This window comes from Nomascus leucogenys, chromosome 3, assembly GCF_006542625.1.
Source record: "Nomascus leucogenys isolate Asia chromosome 3, Asia_NLE_v1, whole genome shotgun sequence".
Classification (NCBI taxonomy): Eukaryota; Metazoa; Chordata; class Mammalia; order Primates; family Hylobatidae; genus Nomascus; species Nomascus leucogenys.
In genome coordinates this window covers 42,442,912-42,450,144 of record NC_044383.1, presented here as the reverse complement: position 1 = coordinate 42,450,144, position 7,233 = coordinate 42,442,912, and the positions used below count along the sequence as shown (strand labels likewise).

At 41.8% G+C, this 7,233-nt stretch overlaps 1 pseudogene across 1 annotated transcript; it reads right to left on the bottom strand.

Annotated features, from left to right (window-relative positions):
* Positions 1-3,452: 3,452 nt before the first annotated feature.
* Positions 3,453-5,234, bottom strand: LOC100586757 (annotated as a pseudogene). The gene has a single exon (XR_004029300.1). The product of XR_004029300.1 is annotated as an ADP-ribose pyrophosphatase, mitochondrial pseudogene (transcript).
* Positions 5,235-7,233: the final 1,999 nt, after the last annotated feature.

Genomic DNA, 7,233 nt, shown 5'->3' with positions numbered 1-7,233 from the left:
CACTGCAACCTCCACCTCCCAGGTTCAAGCTATTCTCCTGCCTCAGCCTCCCAAGTAGCTGGGACTACAGGTGCGCACCACAACACCTGGCTAAATTTTTGTATTTTTAGTAGAGACAGGGTTTCACCATGTTGGCCAGGATGGTCTCAATCTCCTGACCTTGTGATCCACCCACCTTGGCCTCCCAAAGTGCTGGGATTACAGGCGTGCACCACCGCACCTGGCCAATTTTTTAAATATACAACTTTACCCAAGCAATTCACATCTGTGAAAAATATATAACTTCAATTTATTGGTGAGAAAATGTCAGTAGTGGGACAGTCTACTAAAAAACTGACCAGTACTCTCAAAAGTGTCAAGTTCCTGAAAGACAAAAAAGATTGAGGAACTTTCCAAGATTGGAGAAAATAAAAGAGATACAATTAAATGAAATGTGGAATCGTTGGATTTTGGAATAGAAAAGGGACATTAGTGGAATAATTGGAAAATTTTGAATAAGATCTGTAGATTAATTAATAGTAAAAAGTATTAAATCAATGTTCATTTTCTGGTTTCAATAACACTACTACGAATAAATAAGTTGTCAACATTTGGGGAAGCTGGGCTCAGGGTTATACAAGAATCATATGCACTGTTCTGCAATGTTTTTGGAAATCTAAATTTTTTTTAAAGTTAGGCCACATTTATAATTTTTTTAAAAAGGGGAAAGAGTATATAGAAAAAATGTTAACAGCAGCTATTTTCCACAAATAATTTGTTGACATGCCAGACATTATTTTGGTACTAGGGCTACAGCAATCAATGAGACAGAAAAATCCCTGCTCTTACGCAAGGCTCTCTTCTTCATAAGGTAAACAGAATATGTGTAAGATCATTTGAGCTAGTGTTAAATACTGTGTAGAAAGTAAATCAGGGTAAGGGAGTAGGAACAGACTGTATGGGTCACTTTAGCTGAAGTGGTCAGGACATCTCTCTTTGAGGGGCTGTTAATTCAATGAGAACTGAATGACCTGAGGAACTGACTTTGTATGGAAAGGACATTTTGGGCAGGTTAAAAGCAAAGCAAAGGCCCTGGGGCAGAAGCAAGTATGAAGTGTCTTAAGAAGAGGAAGGCCAGCCTAGTCAAAAGTGGAATGTTACTAGCTTTCCAAATCAGACTGGAGGAGTATGCATCATCCAGAACAGGTAGCTAGCGTCAGGAGTTTGCATTTTATGTACAAAAGGAAGTGATCGGGTGGTTTTAAGAGGGTGGGACATGATGTGACTGGGATTTTTTTAAATGTCATTTCATTTTTTGTGGGAAATGACCTGCAAGAAGAGGAGAGCAGCAGAAGTGAGGCCTGTTGGGAGGCCATTGCAGGAGTCTAAAGAAGGAGAGTTGGTGGCTTGACTAGGGTGGTCAGTGAAGTGGCAGAGCAGCGACTGGCCCTGGATGTATTTTGTGGGAGGTAGAGCTGAGTAAATTTTACAGATGGACTGAATGTGCTGATACAGGGAAATAAAAGAATCTAGGATAATTCCTTGTTTTCTTGTCCAGTTTGGGTGGATTTTGGTGCCAATTACTAGGGAAGAGTGATGGAGGAACAGTTTTCTGGGGGAAAAATCAAGAATTCTGTTCTGGATATATTAAATTTGAGACTTTTTAAAGACAATTATTTTATGTTTTTGCAATGATTGAGTAATAAATATACGTAAATGTATTTTTTTAGGAGCTTTACATTTTGGGAACATCCAAAAATGTTAGGCAAACTGGGTGCTTAAGGTATTTAAATAAAGATGGGGTATATCTCACCTGGAAAAGTGAATGAGAGAAGACTAATATATAGGACAAAAGGCTCCATCCTAAAAAGAAGCAGTTTTAGAATGCACAAGTGATGTATTAAGTTTGTTCCTGGGCGTGAACAATGATGAGCGTCCATAAGTGAACTTTTTACAACTGTCATCATTTTTCAAAAGAAAAATAAAATCATCCAACTGTCCTTCAAGTTTAGAAAAGAGAACTCTGCTCAAATGTGCATGTAGGAAGAGATATAATGGTATGACAACTTCTCTTTCTTTTTCTTTCAAGGAACAGTGCACAGGGAATCTGGAAACTATAGGAGGGTAATTATTGAGAGATTATGGTATTGCGGTCAAGGGTGTGGACTGTGGAGCCCAGTGATCTATGCTCTACTATTATCTCCACCACTTACTGGTTGTATAACTTTGTTCAAGTTCTGTAACCTCTCTGTGCCTCAGTTATATCATCCGTAAACTGAGATAATAATATGTGATAGACCCTGCAATGCACCCCACACCCCCTCCTCCCAGATTCTACTTCTCAGTGGCTGGGAATATTACCAGAAGATGGCCCTTAACTGTCAGTCCTTTTTGGGGATTGTCTTGGCTGAAGAAATTCTCTCCCTCGAGATCACACCTCCTTCCAGGGACAGCCATATCCAATGACTGATCAACACGGGGTATAAAGGCTTGGCCCCATCACTCCAATTCAGGGAAGCTAGAAGGGCCTTCCCAGCTCCAGAGTTCCAGATGGAGTTGGCTGAGGCTTCCATTGGGCCTGCATTCCAGCTCAACTGCTCACTTTGCTCAATCCTGCTTTCTTCTCCTTCTTTCCGCAGGTGTTGATCCCAAGGCCACTCCCCAGTAAACATCTTGTAATCTAATCTCCCTCTTGGAGTCTGCTTCCCAGGCCTGACCTGCAACATAAGAGTACCTTCCTTATAGGGTGATCCTTAGGAATCAATAAGTCACCATACATAAAGCATGTGAAAGGGTGCTTGCACATAGTAAGTGGAATGCGTCAGCTATTATTATTGAAGCAATCCTCTTATGAAGCTGTCAACTCCTGCAATTGTGTTTATTTTTCCCTCAGTCATAAAAGGCTTGTTATAGTGGTTTGAGTTAATTTTCCATATGTTGCAAATAAATTTAACTGGCTTTAGGTGATGAGAAATGGAAGAAGAAAACAGGTTTCTGACCTATTTGTTGCTATTGGAATCCCCACATTCTTGTCAGAGAGGCTGTCTCTGTGTTTGCAACCTGACTATAAGCATCTTCTCTGTTTGCATATTGGGTTTTTATTTTAATTGAGAAAAGGTGGGTGTGAATTATTGTATTTTCATTAGGCTTGGATTACATGCATGTCCTGATAAAGGCACCTGCATGACAAGAATCTGCATTTGTATGGTCTTCTCCTGAGATGAGAAGAAACCAGTATCTTCAGCTTAGTTTATTCTGTTCAGACAGAAAGGGTTCTGATAATCAGAGGGCTGGATCTAAGCTCATTTTGTCACTGCATTTTTTTTTCTTTGGTCTGGTTCATAAGCACTTGATCCTTGTGGACCAAAATAGAGATTGAACTTTTCCCATAAAACTGAAGCTCTAAAAAAACAAAAAAGAAAAGCCAGAGAGCTCCCATACTCAAAAGCAAGGAATACAAGACCACATAAAGCTAAATTTAAAAAATAAATGTTAACTCAGAAGTCAGATTATACATTAGATTATGCCACATTAAAACATCAGGAGGAAGAAGAATTGACAAATGCAAACTGGCTGAAAAGTAGAGGCTATGGTTGTTAAGGAAGATGTCATTTTTTTTCTTACAATTCTCCAAAGAGCAGTAGCTGTGTAAGTTAGTTTAAACCATGTATACAATATATACAGCATTTGAGTTATTCTTCTTCTAACAGGAAAGCCAAAAATTCTGTGATCCCATTTCCCATATTTGTCTAATATTATTCCCTAATACAAAGCCTTCATACAGCACAGTTTTGGAAGTAATCACCAAAGAGGTGACCCTCCCTGTCCTATTTAGTGGGAGTTATGTGCTGTTTGCCTCTTATCCACTCTTGATTATTTGAAGGCCTTTGGCTCACATGAGACTCCAAGCTAAATCAGGATACATATCCTCACTCCAGTGGGCACCTCGTTTCTCAGCCACAAGTTGAAGAAATTGGGAGTGGCTGGCATAAAGCTCAAGTTTATCATTAATGTCCACGCATTTCACTTTCTTGGCATCATCGCCAGCTTCCAGAGGAAGATGGTCCATTATTTCACCAGTTTCATCATGGTAGTTCACAGCCTCTGTCTCTATCCAGGAATTATCTGTGTTCCGAGAATCATCCACGTAGCCTTTATAGACCACAAAATGTTCCTGGCTGAGGAGTTTGTGCAATTGTCTCTCCAATTCCTGCATTTCTTTCCTAGATTTCTGTAAAGAGTACATGGCTTCCTCACCAAATTCTCTCTTCAGTGTAGCACTAATTTTCTCTCCTGGATCCACCATCCCCCCTGGGATTGCCTATTCTCCACAGTCCTTCCTTTTGATGGCTACAAATTGCAGGATATTTTTCCCAGAAATAGGGTGGGTAATTTCGTTTCCCCTGCCATCCCTTTTCCATCGGGTTAAGATGGGATCTACAGCATGATTGGGGCCCCAACACCCCAAAGGCTCTTGGCCGACCAGTCCTGTCCGAGGTGCAGGATTTCTAAGTCTACCCTTCTCAATCTCATACAAGCCATGCTGGCTCCTTCTCTCCACATGCCCATCCTTTTCGTTAAACTTAGGAGAGAAGTTCCTTTCACCCTCTTGAGGGTGTGCCTACACGGGCCCAGGCAAGACAGAGCTGGCAGTGTACTCCACGCGCGTTACTCTCGCCACTCGGCCAGCCAGCTCACTTTCTCATGGGGAACCAGGCTTCGCTCCACCACGGAGATGTCCGGGCCTTCTCGTGGGGCTTCTCAGCAGTGCGCTTTGAACCTGACATGATGAAGTTTAGAGAAAACCCACGTGAGGAAAGCAGGCTCCAGCTGGCCGGGATGTTGGGGCAGCTGCCGGGCCTGCCTGTCACAGAGGCCAAGGTCATGAAGGGAGACACGGTCGCTAAAGCCTTGGACAGGCGGCGTCCAGCCATGCAAGCAAGACCCAGCGGCCCGAGGGGATTTCGGTCGTTCTCTGCGTGGGGGCGCAGTCTCCACCGCAGATCAGCACCCGCCCGCGGGGAGGTGGCCACGTTTCTATCCTGAACACCGGTTGATGGCCCGCCTTCCTAAAAGGCCGTGTGGCATCTCCAGTGGCTACAACGGGGTGCGCCCATGACTCGTGCGTGGGGGTAACCGTGCCGCGGGGTGGCCAGGGGCGTACTGCGACCGGGCCGTACACTCTCGCTGCCGCCCTGGCGTTTTGGTTGTAAATTGAGAGATTTTGACCTCTGGAAAAGCTCCCAAATGGAAAGCGCTGGGGTTGAGGGCATCTTCCTAACAACAATAAAATTAGCAAAGGACAACCACCAAAGTGCCATTAGCTCACTAGCCATTTACCAGTAAATCTAGTTCACTAGGTTTAGGATGCTGTCCGTTGGGGAGAGGGCAGAATGAACGTGGGGTTAGGAGTGGACAAACCTCCCTGTTTGGGATGCTCAGAAGCCGAGTGGGGGTGGCCTCAAAAAAGAAGAGGGACTCACCTGGTACACTGAGCATAGTGCTGATGAGAACTCCATGAGACGGTGTGATGAGTGGAGTATGTGTTGAAAACGTGGGTCTATCATTTACTACCTGAATGGTTTTGGCAAGTTGCTTAATCTCTCTTTTCAAAGGAGTATTTGCTACAGAATGCCAAGTGCTGTGCCAAGCACAAAAGCGTGAACTGAAGGCCGGACCACTGGCCCTTTGCTTTTAAAAGGATTCTGCTTGGAGAGACAGCACCTTTTTTTATTAAAAAAAAAAAAAAAAAATATATATATATATATATATATAGAGAGAGAGAGAGAGAGAGAGAGAGAGAATTAGCACTGAAAGGGCAATGCCGTGTATTAGGTAAAAGTTGAACACAGTCAGGTTAAAAACAAGGCTCCAATTCCTCCACATTGCCACTTTCTTGGGGGAAGTTACATAAGCTCTCTTCAGGTTCCTCATGTGTAAAATGAAAATATTAATAACTACCTCACAGGGCTGTGGTGACAATTAAGTAGGATGTTATAACACATAGTAGCTCAACATCTGGTCCACAGCACAAACTCAATAAATATTAGTTGTCATCACTGTAATTATTGTTAACTTTTTTGATTCTGCACCTTGAAAACTGTAGATTAGAACAGGACAGCTGAGATGATTATGGGAACTGAGCAGCTCACATATGAGGTCATAGTTAAACAGCTTATTGTTAGTGAAAATCAGGATGAGAAATAACAGAAATTCAGGCTGAGAAATAACAGCATCTGTCCTGAAATGATAAATAATGAGAAGAGGCACGGTCTTAGTCATTACTCAGAAGGAAACAAGCCCTGGGGAAAGGTATCTGATCATTTGAAACAGTCCCATTAGAAAGATGTTCAATGAGTAAATGATTTTATGGTCAAATATGTTTGGGGAATTCTACATATTTTATCACCCTGCTCCCTTAGAAATTCAGGGTTCACATTAGTGTTCTAAAGATCCTGAAAATTTCTATAAACACAAATCAACATTAAACTGTTTAATTTTGTTTCATCTGGTATTTCCATTCTCTGGTTAGAAACATTCTAACCAGAGAATGTTTCTTTTTTGCAAAAAATGGTAATATATTAGGAACATACTTCCTCAAGTTTAGAAAGGTTTCAAAATGTAGATGTGTGATTGAGGGTAGATCCCTAATCATTTGAAGTTATTACCATCATCATAACTATGGAAGGCAGCTACAGAATACATACCCAATGCCCTCATTAAACTCCAAACAAGATGAGGCAGGTTTCTAGAAGGCTTGAAAGAAGAAATAGCTGGAGCTATGGGGAACAAAATGGTAGAAAAGGACTGAGAACAGAGAAATATGAGACATAGTCATCCTTAACCATCATTGTCATCAACATTGTTGAGGGTTGGCTGTGTGCAAAGTACTGTACAAAGTACCACTGGGAAAGAAAGATGATCCTTAAGGGACACAGTCCCAGCTCTGTAATTCTTGTCTTTCTATGCCTCAATTTTTTAAATCATGAAATTCTATTCCTCTAGGTCTCCTGAAAATGTATTAAGAAAACTGCTGATACAAAAACTTAAAACATTTTGGGAAAAGACACTGTGAATTCCTCATTATTTCCAGGCATCCTACTCCAACTCATAAGAAACAAATGGAGATGTCTTCGGTCTGGTTCTGGCTTCCTCCCATCATAGGCTTTGTAGCTTGCATCTGACCCTTGGCTTCTTTGGATCTTGGTTCCTCACTAGAAAAGGAATCTGTTGGCCTCTGTTACCTATAAAATT